The 16,822-nt window shown below is 44.4% G+C and overlaps 2 protein-coding genes across 2 annotated transcripts in view; both read left to right on the top strand.

Annotated features, from left to right (window-relative positions):
• The window catches only part of Arsb (arylsulfatase B), a 294,147-nt gene that overhangs the window by 274,846 nt on the left and 2,479 nt on the right, over positions 1-16,822 (top strand). The window lies entirely within an intron of this gene.
• Positions 7,074-16,822, top strand: part of Lhfpl2 (LHFPL tetraspan subfamily member 2) — a 145,797-nt gene continuing 136,048 nt past the window's right edge. The window contains exon 1 of the mRNA XM_074077236.1: positions 7,074-7,269. The gene's annotated coding sequence lies outside the window, so the exon portion shown is untranslated. The remainder of the gene's footprint in view (positions 7,270-16,822) is intronic.

Here is a 16,822-nt window from a genome sequence, read left to right on the forward strand (position 1 = left end):
TTATCTGCTGTGTTTTGATTATCATTTCATTTTTAAAAATCAGTCTCAGAAACTGTAGAACTAGCAGCTTGGAAGGATGATCTCCTTGAATTGGGAGAACATTCTTTTTGGAAGAGAATGGGTGTCAAAGGGAAGGAAGGAACAAACCTATTCAATACCTGCTTTATGTTAGGCATTGTGACACTTTCCTAATATTCACAATATAATAGAATAATCCTACACAGCAGGTAAAATATTATCTTCACTTAAAAACAAGGGAACTAAGTAAGGTTTGCAGGGGATGGGAAACTCACTTAAATCATTTAGCAACTGGTGGAGGAAGTGAGACTTATATGCAGATCCTAGGACTCCAAAGCCTGTCAAGGTCATTCTAGTTTGTGCACCTGGAAAACAGTAATACTCGTAAAACCTAAGAATGCAGTGGAGAGACTTGAATTCATCAGTATCAAGCATTTTTCTCTTGATGTACAAAATGAAAGAAACATTTGTAACTATTTCATACAGTTGTCTAATAGCAAAATTTCATAGGATATTTAAAGAGTGTTTTACTTCAACTATGAAACTAGTGTCTCTTTCTGATGGTATGTATCCCTTTGTCATTGGTTTTTTAGTTCATCTTAATTTCATTTGATGTTATTCTCATTCTCATTTACATGACCTCAAAAGTGATCTAACGTTATTTTAAATAATTAGCACAGCACATGCAATTCTGCTGAAGAAAAGCTAGAACTAATCTCTCCTGGCTTTGTCCTTAATTCTTGTTTTCATTAAAAACCTTCCCAAGGTTGTTCTGAAATGAAATATAGTCATAGTTGTTCAATGAGTTCTGTGTGACATTGTTAAAGATTTTAAATTGAGAAAGAGTGCAAAGTCAATGAAAAAAAATGGCATTATTTTTGCAAAATTTACACAATGTGAGGCTCCTTTTTTTTTCTTCTTAATTGAGAGTACAAAGAGTAGTCTCCACATAGAAGTTAAGTTTAGATAATGCAATTTCAGCCGACAGAAACGTAGTCTAGACCATTCTGTCATCCCTTGTTAATTTCTACTCTCACTGCTTCTCTGGGCAAGCGTAATGCTTTCCCTGAGTGAAGATTCTGCACTTACATGTTTAGATTTTCCAGTGTCTCTTATGCAAGCATTCCCATGATTCAATTCCTCTTAGAAATTAGTGCTAGGAGAAAGCTTGTCTGACCCAAAGAACAGCTATGACTCTTTTACCAGACTGTGAGAAATTATATCCTTAATTTCATGTTGTTCTTTTGATTCTGGGAAGCCCCAAGTTAAATTTAATGGCTAGGGTTAACCAGGATCCTGGCAAGAGAATATTTTACTTTCTTCTATTATTTCAAATAAGAACGAAATCGCACAGGTCTATTTGAAAATAGGCGGAATTCATGCAATAATCAATAATAAAATCTTTTTCTTATCAAGGGAAAATAATATACCTTCTAACTTTAGCACTAAATGAAAATAAGATGCCTAGTTTTTATAGATGTGTTAATTTGTTTTCTGTTGCTATAACAAAATACTCACGGCTGGTACTTTATCAAGAAAAGTTTATAGAACTCACGGTTTTGGAAGTTCCAGACACTGACGTGACTTTCGCTCGGCTTTGCTGATGGCTCCCTTGACTGACTGGTAGATGGCATCATGGTGGGAGTGTATGTGAGGGGCGATCATATTGTGAGATAGGAAGTCAGAGAGTGGTAAGAAAGACAGTTTTGCGTCTTGCTCTCTTATAACACCCCTCTCTTGAGAACTGAACAGGATCCCATGAGAACTACATTAATTCTTTCTGAGACCAGCCTTTTCAATGACCCAATTAATTCTCAAGAGGTCCTTCCTTTTAAAGGTTGCATCATTCCCCATGTGGGGACCAAGCTTCCAGCACCCAAACCATTGGGGGCACACTTAAACCCTACCCAAGCCATGACAACAGATATGTATTTTGTTGTGTTTCTTCTTTCCAGGAAAAGGGCTAGAAAAGAGTAAAAGAAAGAAGTTTCTTACAGGCAAGATTTTTGAAGTAGAGATTCCTTTTTCTTTCCTTTTCTTTTCACTATGGGCCAGATTTAGGACAAACATCCTTTTCACAATGTGAAAAGTAGCAGTAGTTTCTTTAAGTTGTCACTTTTACTCTTACTATTGAATCATGCTGAGTATTTTCCAAATTTTATTATAGGTACTAGTGAGGGTGAAATCGTCCCTCTAAGAGATTTTGAAAGCAACACATAATTCATAGTAGTGGAGATAAAGCTCTTGAAAGTTCAAGTTACAGACCAGATGCATGGCATTGTTACCAAGGCCAAAACATGCTGTCTCTGGGCGGTTTTCTGCTTGTCACAAATGCTGTCAGACAGCCAATCCCCCAGGCTTCTTGTATCTTGTACCTCTTCCGAGAAAGGTTTGTAATCTAGGAAAAAAATGTCTGCAGGTGAAGATTCACAGGGAATAAAGATTCAGTTAATTGAATTTCCAGTTACATGTTATCGAGCAGTTAAGAATGTTGCAGAGTTGCCAGGCACTGGTGGCTCACACCTGTAATCCTAGCTACTCAGGAGGCAGAGGTCAGGAGGATTGTGGTTGAAAGCCAGCCCAGGCAAACAGTTTGCGAGACCCTTTCTCAAAAAAAAAAAAAAAAAAAATCACAAAAAAGGTCTAGTGGAGTGGCTCGAGATGTAGGCCCCACGTTCAAACCCCAGTGCTGCCAAAAAAAAAAAAAAAATGCCACAGAGTTTACATGCAACTTACACAGTAATTTTGCAGTAAAAAGTTCTCACCATGTTGAAATGTCCACCTTTCTTCAAGGGTAAGCTCAAGTGGATGAGGACCAAATGGATCTGTTTACAGTAGGAGGACATGAACAGAGCACCTTCTTAGGTTGAGTTTTGCCAAAGTCACATGGAGTCTGGTTTGGGAAGAAGAGGCAGGAACACAGACTATTCTTAGGAAGAGTTGATGAGCAAATTAAAATCATTGCTTTATGTATCAAAGAAAGGAAGGCCAGCAGGTAGGAATGGGGGCTAGAAGATGAAACGACCACTAGTATTCAGTTTTTACAGGAAGAACACAAGTGTATTTATTTCTTTTATGAATTAACGGAAGTATTTTGAGGGCCATGTTTTTCTTTGCTTGGGTTGAAATGTGGACCAGTGCCCTTAGCATATCTGTGAGGGGAAAAGGAGTCTTTTACAGATTGTTGAGATTTTCTTCATGAGGAGCCAATGGTTCTTTATGTCTGACTTGCTGTTGCCCGGCCTGCAGTGTGGTGTGGGAATGCTGCATGCATATTTTCACTTGTAATGTTGGTTCTCAGTTGGAGACATTTTGTTAACCTCATTCAAAAGATAGCCAAGCTATCTGTTGGGTAATGGGAATTGTGTAAAAATAGGAAAGTTTCTTTTGTATTTATAGGCTTCATTTTAATCCTTGACTTAAAGACTGCCACTTGGAAACAGAAATTAAGATATGATATATCTAAGGCTGAAGGTATGGCTCAAGTGGTAGAGCATCTGCCTGGAAAGCACAAGGCCCTGAGTTCAAACTCCAGTACCTCCAAAAAAAAAAAAAAAGAAAGATATGTCTAAACCCATTGGTGACTTTGACCAGACTATTTCTGTGGCTACAAAGGTAGCTTCTGTCTCATAGAGGTCAGAGTACTGATTTTTCAACTCTTTTTGCTCAAAATCTACTCTTCTCAACCCTTATTTGTAGAAGAAAATGCTAGATTCTCAGCATTTCAGATACCTTATTTGTATAATTACATCCATGGAACAAAAATTGAGAATGTTTATTTTTAAGTCAGTTACTTTTCACAGACCTTGTTCATGAACTGCAATTCTGTTTCCTTGAAAAGATTCTCATCTTAAATCATCCACTATTTTCAATAATTTTCCAAAGACATTGATTTCCAAGTTTGTATTTAGCACTGACATTCTATGATTATGTTCAGTTTTAGGAAATATCAGACTCTCCAAATGTGTGTGTTTGTGTGCGTGTGTGTGAGGGGCAGATTCAAGGAATAGATTTTTATGAAGATGAATAGACAAACCGAGGTTAATCAGTATTCAATATGCTGACAGCCATGAAAATATACAAACTGCTTTTCTGCTACAAATGCATATTTTATTTAAGTGCCAACCTGATTCACAGTCAGAAAGAATAGGATACAGAGTTCACACACGGAAACTCTCCAGGCCTGGAGTGAAGTATCATGTCCAGATGTTCAGAGAACAGAGCGATGTGCATGGGCAGGTCAGTTCAGAATCATGCATTTCACCAGGCACCTCTGTAATTTTACCGTATGACCTACCCAAGTGGCTCGTAATCATTTTCTTTCAAGGCCTCCTTGTCATTTGACGAAACTGTGCAGATACCCTTTAATTTCCTCCTCACTTATGCCTCACAGTGTTTCTTGAAAAGTTGACTGAAGCATATGTTGGAAGCAGTGTTTACAGTATTCCAAGGTTCCTTCTATTATCCTTTCCTCAACTCAACTTTTCCACAGATCTTCGCAGGTACTTTCTTCTTTAACTAAGCCTTTTAGCATCTCTCCTCTTTTCTTTCTCCTCCCTAATTTCATGCTTCCTATTAAGTGTAATTTATCTATCCTTTAGAGCCAAATTATCTCACCTGGGGATTCTTGCATTTTTTTTTTTGCCCTCATGACTGCAAACATGGTTCTGAGAAAAATTTAGGTTTTTATTTGCCAGGTAGCTGTCTTGTGAATTTAGTAACACAAAGTATAAAATGGGTGTAAATGTCCTAATTTACATGTTCCAATAGGTCTTTCTGTGCCAGACACTGTGGAAGATACAAAGACTTAAGGCTTAGCCCTAGCTTTCAAAAAGATTAAAATGTAGATGCATCTCCAATTCAAACTACATACATATGAACCATACAAAAGTACCAAACAATAAGCATCCAGCGATGCCATGGGCCTGTCCCCACAGTCCACAAAGGCAGACATTTTTGCATTTCTCTTTGTTCACTGATGCAACCTCAATGCTTGCAACAGTCCCTGACACATACTGTAGCTAGGTACTCAATAAACATGTGGAACACAGTACAGTCTACTCTGCAAGTCTACTCTTACAACAGTGTTTCTGTAACAAAAGCATGCAAACTAACCCATCCCAGACATAATACGTAGGGAAGGAAGCCATTTGCCCTATGTTCTCTATTGTATTGGTTTAGCTATGAGCTCTAACTTGGGAAGGTTTATGGGATGAGGGGGCCAGGCAGAAGGTTTATTTTGTGTTTCTCTTGTCAACTGAGCAGCCTTGAATATCTCTCCTTACAATCTCTTCAACAGCCACCTTTATCCTTTTAAAAAGGTAAAGTCCTATATTTATATTTACTTTAATATTTATTGGGAACTTAACATGGCTTATAAACTGCTAGTGTGGTTTTTGGAATGGTTGCTGTTTTTGTTAGTACTTTGGCTGCAATGTTACATAGATTTTGAGTCATTTATTCCTAACCCTGCTCTCCTCATAAACCCTGTTAATTCTGGTGTGATTTCGTAAAATGGGAAGAACTTTACATCTTGTTATAGCAAAAATGTAGAACTGCAAGTTTTCTTTTCAATGGCCATGGGAGATGTTCTGGTTGTTAGGAGTATCGGCAATTTCCCAAAGGATACAGGAATGGAGCCTTCTAGGAGTAGGGAAGGATCCAGTCTGAGAAGTGGGTAAGGTGGGGTAGACCTTTTGTTGGGCGCTTTTGAGTAGTAGAGTTCTTAGGGAATTCAGAATTTTCCCTGGCAAAATGCCTCTGAGAGCTCCTGGAGCAGGAAGTGGCCTGCCGAGTGTTCTAGAGCCTTTAACCTGTAGGTTTGTGCAGAGAGATGCAAACGCAAAGGGAGTCACAGCAAGTAACCAGGGAGGCGGCCACTGAAGCCCAAAATCCCCGACAAGGAATACTAGGAAGGTGGCCTTGGGCTTGGAACGGGCGGGGCAACTGGGAATACCCTGAAAGTGAAGACCCAATGGGAGCCATTATTGGCTGTGGAGCAGAGGAACCCAGAATTGGTTGATATGACCCCCTCCTGGAGATTCTTTGTCTCTGATTTGGATCCGTGCACTGGTGGTTAGGGGGTGTCCCAGACGACAGGCTGAGAGGTGCGGGACAGGAGCAAGCCTGACAGGACAAAAAGACAAAGAAGGGTTTGCTTGGCAGAGTGCCACGTCCCTAGGTTTCAATCATAATGAAACTGGCACTTTAACTCGTGGCCATTTAACTCTGTTCTTTACTTCCACCCCGAGGGCGGGGGTGGGAATTAGTGGTCTCTCTGGACAAAGATGCCTTTTTAAGAGTGGCTCAAGCGACTTCGCCATTCATCCCGAAACTGTATTTTGAGTGCCGGGGAGGAAGTTTCAGATCCAAGCATCCTATCTAGGAAGACTCTGTGACTATTGGCAACTGTCCCGAGGAGCGGCGAGGGTGGGGGTCCAGGCTCCCTGCCCACTCTCCCGCTTCGGATCCTTCCTGCCCGGGTGTGGGGGCCACTGCCCCGGCGCCACTGCTCGGGAGAAGCCGGCCTTTCACTCCCGGCCGCGACAGCGCCGCTCCCGCCTCTGGAGCAGGAGACTCCCGGGCGCAGCTCAGGGGACCCTGGAAGGACCCCAAGAGGCGCCGCCGCCGCCGCCGCCGCCGCCGCCGCCGCCGCCGGGCGGGCTCAGTGACCCACTCCCAGACCCCTGCGCCCCGGGGCCCCTCCCTCCTGGGGATCCCCTGTCGCCAACACCCTCCGGGACCCGGCAGGACACTCCCCTCCGGAGGCCGGGCCTCTGCCGCCCCCGCCCCGCGTCGGGGGAGCCCCAGGCCCCGATCCTCCCTCTCCTCTCCCAACCCCCCCACCCCGGACGCCCGAGCCGCGAGAGGGACCGAGGCGGGGATGGTGACTGGGCAGCGGCGCGGGGCCGGGGCTGCGAGGCTCGGCCACCTCCTTCCCTCGTCGCCCCTCCTCCTTCTCCTCCCCGAGTGCTAGCCCGGCGGCCGCCCAGCGCGGCGCTCTCGCCCGGCCGCCCCACGCCCGACCCCCTCCCTCCCTCTCCCCCGGCGCCCCCTCCTCTCCCGCTCCTCCCCCTCTTCCCCGAGCGGCCCGCAGGGGCTGGACCGAGGTGGCAGCGAGGAGGCGTAACGGAAAGCCCCGGCTGGGGACGGCTGCGGCTCGGAGTCGGAGACGCCGAGCGGCGGCCGGGTGAGTTGGCCACGCCGGCCCAGCGCGCGCCGGGAGAGCAGAGCAGAGCGCAGCGCGGCCAGGTAGGCGCCCGGCGGCGCACGCGGAGCGGTGGTGGCCGCTGAGCCCGGGCTGCGGGCGTCCTAGCTGGCGCGGGAACTTCGCCGGGAGCCGGCGGGGAGGGAAGGGATCGGTCCCCGGACAGACTGGACGTGCGGCGGGGCGGGTGTGGGATGCCGGGACGGGAAGGGAACGGAGGCTGCTCCACGTTGTGGCCACCGCCCGCAGAAGTGGAAAAAGTTGTGCCTGGAACGGCGTCTTCCTGGGAAGTCGGCGTGGACCCGACTCTCCAGCGGCGATCGCCCGGCCAGCGGCTTGCGGGTCCCGGGCGCAGCTGGGCGCCGGGCTGGGGCGCGCCTGGCTCCGCGCCCTGGGGGCCGTCCCAAGGTCGTCCCCGCCGGGCCTGGTCTGTGGCGCGTGGGTCACCCCGGCCACAGACGTCAGCTGCATCTCCGATCTGGCTGCATTTTTGTGGGCAGCGCAGTGATTGGGGGTGCGGGCTGGAGGAGGTGGGCGGGGAGTGGGGAAGACCACATTTGGGATGGGTGAAGCACTGAGGGAGACTCGGTGTTTTCACGCACACACTTTCTTTTTTTGTCCTTCCTCCTTCCATTCTGCCGTCCAGTGTTTGAACTGAGAAAAGCAAAAGGATTTTCTTCAGTCTGGTTCAACTTTTTTCCTTTCCTTTTTTTTTTTTTTTTTTTTTTTTTTTTTGTTATTTCAGGGGATCATGAGTTCTATGAAAGCCCCTGAGCTGTTTCGGTAGGAGTAAGAGGAGAGTAAAGACTAACTTATTCCTCACTCCTGTCTTCATTCCCACCGGGCCATTTCCTGTATTTACCGTTTTTCCCTGCGGTGATTGTGTGTGTTGTGAGGTAGGTTACCGTCGGCGACCTACATGGAAAAGTGGAACCACTGCAGACAAGTGTGTGCTGGAGCCAGAGGGCGGAAAGTTGTGGGGAGCCATGGAGTGGCCGACCTTACTGGAAGGGGACGTTTATCATCAGCACAACTGCTTTTGCCTGACCCACTGGCCGGAGAGCTCTACCCTGCCAGAGGATTGGATGCTAATTTCTTTGGTGCCTTTTCTTAGTATTACTGAATGTTTCCTACGGATTCTCTTAAAAAAAAAAAAAAAAAAAACCAACAGCAACAACAAAAAAACTCCTTTTTAAATTTTAGAGAATGAGAACACATGTTAGTGGGAAGATTAAATGTTTTCAAGATAGAGAAGAGTAATCCCAGATTCTTCCCCCACCCCCACCCTCGCTCCCCCACCGTCAGAGTGTGGTAGGCTTGTTTTTAGTCTGTATTTAAAATGTGATTCTGATGAAATAATATTTAAGGGGTTTGAAGTAATACCAGATAAAACACTATCTTATAATAGGTCCCCTCCTTCTCCCTCCTCCTCCCCCCACATGGTCACACAGAGCAGACAGCTTGGCTTCTTGAGGTTTGCATCAGTGCAGCAAACATTTTATACCAGAAAAAAGACATCGCGAATTATAGAAGAGGAGGGTGGAGAGGGGGGCTCATTTGTCTTCAGAGTCCAATTAGGAAGAGTAATTACATTGCAAATGAACATATGCGAATATAATTTGAGTCATGATACATGAGCCAGTCATAGGAAGGAGAAAGATCTTTGTAGATGAGAGCAAGTGACGCCTTCTGGAAAAAGCAATGCATGCTGTTTATACATGTGGATGGACTGTTCAGAATTGATGGCACTTGCTGACCACAGAGGCCATGGACTTGAACTGGAGATTTTGCTGTATACAGGGTTTGGGCAGGGCAGGGAGGAAAAGACCATAGCAGGAGATGATAATAAAACAGTATGTTGAAAACTATGTATATATATTTTAATGAACATTTAATTCAGCTTCTGAACTTTTGTTTTTGGTGTTACTGGGGTTTGAACCCAGGGCCTCAGGCTTGCTAGGCAGGCTATACCACTATAGTGCTATACCACTTGAGGCACTGTTGGGTATTGGAGAGAGAGAGTCTTGTAAACTATTTGCTGGGGCTGCCAACTCTGCCTAGGCTGGCTTATGGTCCTCATGATCTCTGCCTCCGAAGTAGCTAGGATTACAGGTGTGAGCCACTGGCGCTCGACAACTTCCGTACTTTTTCATTGCAAAGAATTGACAGCGTAGGAGACCAAAATTTAGGAGACTCAGATACACTGTTGAATTCCCAGGTGTGCCTCATACTACCTGAACTTGGGCAAGTTATTTAATTTCAGTCTCCATTTCTGTGTCTGTAAAATGGTGGTGATAAGAATTCAAGTCAAAGAATCACCTTGAGGACTGGTTACCTTTGTATAAGACTTAGAGTGGTTCCTCACACTGAGTAGGCACTAAGAAAAATACAATTATTAGTACTTTAGATCCCCAGGATGAGGGGAATGCAAGGATACCTGATTTTAAAGTCACCGACTGAAAGCTATACCCATGCCCCTGCCAGTCAACATCTAAAAACACCTGTTCTTTCTAGAACTTTCAGACTGCATTCTTTTGGCCACGTCTGGTCAGCCTTTTCTGGGCCTCCATGTCCAGGGAGTGTGTAGTGCAGGCTCTGTGTGGTTCTGAGAGCTGGAGTGCAGATGTGGCTTGCAATTCCAGACCTGTGCCCCTTGCAATGGCAGATTCTTAGGTCCTAGGTCACACCAAAGTAAATATACAAGCTTTATTTGAGAAAGAAAGAAAGAGCAAGCCCCAAATCTTTAGTGGTAGACATGGTAAGTACCTGTCTTGGGAATCCTAAAAGCAGTGTTTACTCAATGCTTAGTACTCTTAGAAAGATACAGACAGTAGGTAAATATCTAATCTAAAGAATTGACTTTAAAAACAGCTTTAAAGTATGTCTTGGAGTTAGTGATGCCTAAAAGCAAAGTGAACAAAAGACATTTCTAGCAAAACTATTTCTTGAGCAGTAGAAGTATGTTTTGTTTGGCTCCTTCTAATTTAGGGATGTGTCTGTTTGTATACTTATCCATTCATTCATCCTTTCATTTAGCAAATGCCTTTGGAGCCTTTCTCATGGGCCAGGCGCTGTTCTGGGATCTGGTCACTCAGCAAGAACCAAGATCAGGCCTCTCCCAGAATTTGCATCCTAGTGGAAGAAACAAACTCTGTGCGCAAAGGACCTCATAAACCCTGGGTGCTACTATTTTGATTCAGAAAGGTCTGTGTTGGGAGACCTTTGTGCTAGCACTTCCCTTCTAATAGCAGCATAATCAGAGGGAGGTGATCTGGCTGATGCTAGTTTGTGGCAGCCAACCCTGTGTGTCCTCTATAAAAAAAAGAAGGTCCTTTTCTTTTAGTACTTTGTATTTGCACTTCAGTACAAAGTGAGGCCACTGGCAGTGTGTCCATAAATTGAGTAGTGTCTGAATAGAAACAGCCAATGGAGCAAATAGTTTTACATTGCAATGAAAACAAACAGCAGTTTAGAGGTGAGACTTCTCAGCCTTAGGAAGGTGGAAAAGGAGTCAAAGTTAGGTCCAATCATCAAGTTATAAGAGCAGGAAAGATTCTCATCTGGCTGTGAAATATTTGACTCTTACGTAGAAAGGAGAGTGGTTACTTTGTTCCTTATATACCTATAAATTGTTTTTTTCCTTTCTTTTTCATGACTTTTAAAATTACAACAGAATGTAATAAGATCATCGTGCATATGTATGAAGTTTAGAAAGCTTGAAAAGATATAAGACAATCAGGGCACTCATAGTAGGTGCTTGGACTGTAGCCAAGGTTTTGTGGGGTCTTGGGTGTTGAGCTGAGTAATCTGAACTTCATCTTGAAAGCTGTGTGGAGGGTGAATTTGTAGCAAGTGAATGCCAAGAACAATTGTGCTTTAGAAGACCTCCTGAATGACAGAGGTTGGAGAACAAGGTGAGCTGTGAGGCTGGTGCCTTACTTCAAGAGTCCTGGCAGGAGTGGGCAGGGGAGAGAAGAGAGGCTAGAGAGGGTGACAGCACTGCTCATCTCCTGAAATGGGCCTTCCCAAGAAAGACTGGAGTTTGTCATGGCATCTTCTCTGAGGGAAGCAGTTGTGGGGACCTCAATTGGGAGAGATGGCAAGGAGTAATGAGTTCAGTTGAAATGAAAACCCAAACTTGAGCCTTCCAGGGAGAAACATCCAGTGTAGCATTGAGCACAGAGGCCTGAGCTAGAGATGGATGACAGGAAATTCTTTCACATTAGTGGCTGGAGGTTGCAGCGAGGCCTCCCTCTTGCCTGGTCTGTCAAGGTTTACTGACTGGTATTGCAGCTGAGAGTAATTTGTGTCCTTTTGGTTGAAATTTTTGAAAATTTCTCTCTCACCCTTTGACAGGCCTGAGTGGGGATAGTCAGATCCCTGACCTTGGCCTTAATTGGCCAGGCTCGTATTGCTGCTGTTCTGCAGACTTGGTGTCTTCTTCTGTTATTTTTGAACTGAGATAGGTAAAAGGCAGATACAGTAAGTGCTCCTTATTCATGAATTTGTAACATATGGGTTTGTCCAAGCATGGTCAAAAGTTGAAAGAAATCAAATGAAATTTCAAAAACAAAAATTTCAAATTCCCATGTGGAGTTCAGTGGCTACAAAGAAGCTCTCAGTCCCGTGTTATCGTCAGTTGTAGTTAAATGATTGTGCAGTCTGCTGAGTATTGCCCTGCTCTTAATTTTTTGAAACTCTGCCTCCCAAAAAGCAAATGGTGCCCACACAGCAAAGTAAAAGTTACTGGCAGCCCAGTAACTTAATTTACCTGATGGAGTGAAAATTTTAGAGTCATTGAAAGGTGGCGTGTCTTTAGTGGAAGCTGGGCGGCATGATGGGAAAACCAAATGAAGCATGTTCAGTACAGCACTGAACTCTGCATCCTGAGTATTCACGTGTTTTCCTCAGTGGTGGTCTCCTTGAAACCACAGACCTGCAGATACCGAGGGTCTACGGTACACTGAATGCCTCTGAGTGTGTTTATTAGCAAAGATGTATAACTGATAAAATTGAGTCCGTACACACAGACACATGTGCTAGTCTCTGAGTGTTTGTGTCTCCCCAAGTCATATGTTGAAGTTAGAACACCCTAGTTGATGGTATTTGGAGGTAGGGACTGTGGGAGGTGATTAGGTTTAGATGAGATCATGGGTATGACTTCCTGTGATCGGATTAGTATTCTGAGGGGAAAAGGAAGAGACCAGAGCTTGCTCTCTCTTTGCCATGTGAGGACAAAGCAAGAAGGAGGCCATCTGCAAGTCAGGAAGAAGGCCCTCACCTGGAGTTAAGTCTGTAGGCATCTGGTCTTAGACTTCACAGCCTCCCAACTGTCAGAAATTAGTGTGTGCTTGTTGCTTAAAACACCTGGACTATGGTATTTGTTATATAGTAGCCTGAGCAGTCTTACGCACGGGCGCGCACACACACACACACACACACACACACACACACACACACAATTTAAGAAAATGAGTTGGGCATCGACGGCTCATGCCTGTAATCCTAGCTACTCAGAAGGCAGGTCCAGGCATTTAGTTCAAGAGACCCTATCTAGGAAATACCTAACACAAAAACAGGACTGGTGGAGTGGCTCAAGTGCTAGAACGCCTGCTTAGTGAGCATAAGGCCCTGAGTTCAAACCCCAGTAATACCAAAAGAAAAAAAAGGAGGATGACTACACAATACTTACTGCAGTTAAAGAGGTATGTTACCTACATGTTTTCTTAGTCTAACCTTCATACCATTGGCTAGGTCAAGAGAAACGCCCAGCTTCGACTTTAAGACATGGCAGGCCAGAAAGGAGACTTCAGTGTGTTTTGAGTTTTTCTCCTATGGGTTTATTCAGATTTTGATTTAGTACCACATTTTATTGATTAGGTGATTTTTATGGACACTTTAAAAAATACTTCTGTCAAACTAAAATGAGACTTAAGAGCTTATTTACTTGGGGCTTAACATGTGAGGTTTAGCTGAACTAATTTTTAAAACTTCATGTGGTACTGAACCACCTGTGCACCCAGTGATCGTATCTGAATGAAGGGCATTGGATATTACAGTTGATTCATAAGGAGCCATGTTCAACATTATTGAGGCAGAAGAAGTAGTTATTTCCTTGTGCCTCTGTTACAAAGAAAGATTCAAGAACACAAGAAGGTTGTTTGTCTTTTGGCTACACAAGGGTAATATGTATGTTGAGGACTTGTAGCCTAGGCTAATGTATGAAACTAGGGTGTTGTAACACTTAAGGATCTCCCCGTTTGTGGTCTGCCTCCCTCTGATCCTAAAAAGATGGCTGATAGGCAACTGCTCCATATCTGCTGTTCCAGGTCTTCATCTTCAACTGCTCTTCTGCACACCGTTCTCCCCATATACTCACCTACCTTACGCTCGTGGCTCTCCTAGTCTCTGTACCAGGAGAGCTAACTGTTCATGTTCCAGAGATGAAGCTTATCTACCTCCTTTTTTTGAGGCTACTTACTGGCCCTGGAGGGCTATTGCTGTTAATTTGCATTTCATTCATTTGTGGAATAATTGAAAGTGTGCCAAGTAGACCCCAGTGAATACTTGTTCAATTACAGGCATGCTATTTGACTTGTGCACAGCCATTACTCCTCTTATTGTGGCGGATTTGGGGTAGGTCTAGTGGAGAAGCTTGATCATAGTCTGTGTAACCAGCAATGGTGCTTGCCTGCTTAACTGGGGTAGACGGATGTAGACTAGTTTTAACTGGTTATCTTGGACTAGTGGGGCTGTGGAATTTTTTTAAAATTCTATTTCTCAGGGTCTCTAAAAGTAGCATGTTACTTTTAAAATCAGAACAAAAGAATTGATGGGTTTTGGTCACCACACTGTCAGTTTCCTTCTATGTTGTGTTCACTGTAAGGCATTCATTATAAATTTAGTTGGAAAAGCTGGAAGGCTCAGGAGTACAAGTAGGGTTGGGTGCTGTGACCCAAAGCCAGAATGGAGCAACTTCCTTCAAACAGTAGAAAGGACCCCACCCCTTATAATGGCTATGTCTCTGCAAACATCCTACGTGATTTGAGAGGTGTTCCTGTCCAATTGGAAAGAACCGCTACATCTTAAATAGGCCCTGTTGAGGCAGGTTAGTTGTTTCTTTTTAACTGTTTCAGTGTTAGTGGAACCTGAACCAGCAGTGAGATCTGGAAGCCCTGTTCAGCAACAGCCTCCCCACAGGTCCGGTAAATTCAGAGGGGCTCTTTTCCCTCCGTGATTCTGTTGTTCAGCATTCTCTTTCTTTCTGCGCTGAGCTGTGCTGTCGGGGGCACCTGGAGTTCAAGCTTCCTCTCTCCTGGGCAGGCTGCAGTTGGACTGGTTCACTTGTTGTGTTCTAGTTTTGAGGCAGTTAGCCAGTTGTTCAAGGAAGGCTCTGACTGCATTGGCAGGATTAAATAATCTTCAGCACATGGCACACACTTATTAAGGACAAAAAACTTCTCAATAAGTTAGCTTTTTTCCTCTTACCCATAGTGATCAGATTTTCTGAAATGAAAAATAACAGACTGGATTGTTTGGGAATTACAACTTACAGTGAGCAGTATTTTGTGTTTATAAACGACTGCCATCGGAATATTAAATGGACACTTACAAAAAACACGGCTTACAACCCTCAAAATAATCTAAAATCACAGCCTTTTTGTTTAGATGGCCAGCCATTCAGGGGTAGTGAGGGGTGTCTAAACAGATCCTGTTCCTTCATTTGCTTGTTCCCACATGGACCTTCCAGGGTCGCGGGGTAGTGGACTTCATACTTTCCCAGCCTGCTCCCTGACCTCATGGATTCACACTGTTGTGGGGAGCATGTGTGCTGGCTTACACAGGGGACTGGAAGTCAGTTTTGGTCTGCATCCTTTTGGTAGTGGGGGTGTTTATGTTGTCTTGACTGTTCATATATTTTTTCCAGCTTGTGCTTTTAGGTCTGTAGTTCTTTTGTCAATTTGTAAAGAAAGGGTAGTGTCTAAAGAAGTGAAGCTAATGTGCTGAATGTTTAAACTGTAGCATGAAGCCAAAAAGAGCTGTACGGACTGCACTGAATAATAAGAATAAGTGGTGGAGGTGTTGATGGTGGAAAGGAGTGACAGGTTATGTATAGGTGTATACCTGTATGGCCAGGTGGCCATGGCTGTTTAGGATAGTCTGATCAGCCCTGCTGTAAAGGAGCTGCTGCACCTCTTGTCTGGAAACAGACTCATGGACCCTAAGACTGTGCTGATTTTCTTGGCATCCATCTTGGTCAACAAAACTTTCATGTTTTAAAACATTGAAAAAAATTCTTTTCAAACAAGAACCTCCATTAAGTTAGAGTTCCTTTAGTTTTCATATGCATATTTGATTCTTGACCATGGTACTTCCCATTTCTTCTTGTAAAATTTCAGCTTTCTCAGTTCTGGCATGTCCAGCCTGTCATGTCATGATAATTTAAATCTGATTTGGTCATCTGTCATTCATCCTTCCTTCTGGGGTGTGCGTTGTTCCTGATACCGTTTGGTCCTTATCCTTTGAGTCCTTCCATCCTGGTGCCACTCTGCTTAGATTTCCCTTGTAATTCCTCCCAAGTTCTCTTAGTAACTGAGGATACATCAGCCTTTGTATGTAGGGAGGGCAGAGAGCTGGAACCTGTGCCAAGATGCAGAGGAAGCTAATCTTACCCATGACCCTGACCTCATTAACATTGTACTGGAACCAAAAAAATGAGCATTCCATAGTATTGTTTGACTTTAGATTGTCCATGCTGATTTATGGTCATGGGGTCCATATTCCCTGTCTTCTAATGGAACCATATGAGACTGTGAGAGACAATTGGTACTTCCTGCCTCCTTTTAACTCCCCAGCAATGGGCTTTGGATTGTCAGCTAATCATTGTGCCCTGGTGATGGTGATTTGTCGGAAGACAAACCAGGACTGACAGGGCTTGAGTAAAGAGAATGGGGGAAGCCTCTGAGAGTATAGAGAGAAGTGGGTGGCTGATGTCCCACAGGCAGGGGTAAAACCTCACACTGGTGGTATCCCTACTCCTTCCAGCAGGTTATTTCCAAACTTGAATGTCAATTCTGCAGGGCTGCTGGGGCCTGAGATTCTGCATTTCTAATGAACTTTCAAGTGACACTGGTGCTGCTTGCCCTGTGGAGCACAGCGGAGAGCAAGTCCTCATATGAGAAAGGAGACCAAATAGCCAGGTGGCAGCCAAGACCTGGAAGGGCTGAACCTTGCCTACTAGGAGTCTATGGAGTCTGGCTTGAAACTGGTTGCTTGCTACTTGGGGCTGGCCTCTGCTGGGATGGGGCTAGCCTCTCCTGGGATGGGACTGAGGGCTTCAGTCCAGGCACTTCCTTTTAGCCTCTAAGGACTGCCAGGAGCAGCTGTGCAGGAATTCCCATAAGGCGGTGAGGTTACGGTGTCTTTGTGTTGCAATATGGTTAAAAATTATGGGAGAAGGGTTTTTTTTTTTTTTTTGCTAAGTTGTATGTAAATTGATTTCCTTATTGCACGTTGGTTATATTCCATAAGTTGAAATAAAGAAGGCTCTAACTTCCTTCAGTTAAACCTGTGTTTTCTCACACACCCTGGAACTTT

This window comes from Castor canadensis, chromosome 6 (genome assembly GCF_047511655.1).
Source record: "Castor canadensis chromosome 6, mCasCan1.hap1v2, whole genome shotgun sequence".
NCBI lineage: Eukaryota > Metazoa > Chordata > Mammalia > Rodentia > Castoridae > Castor > Castor canadensis.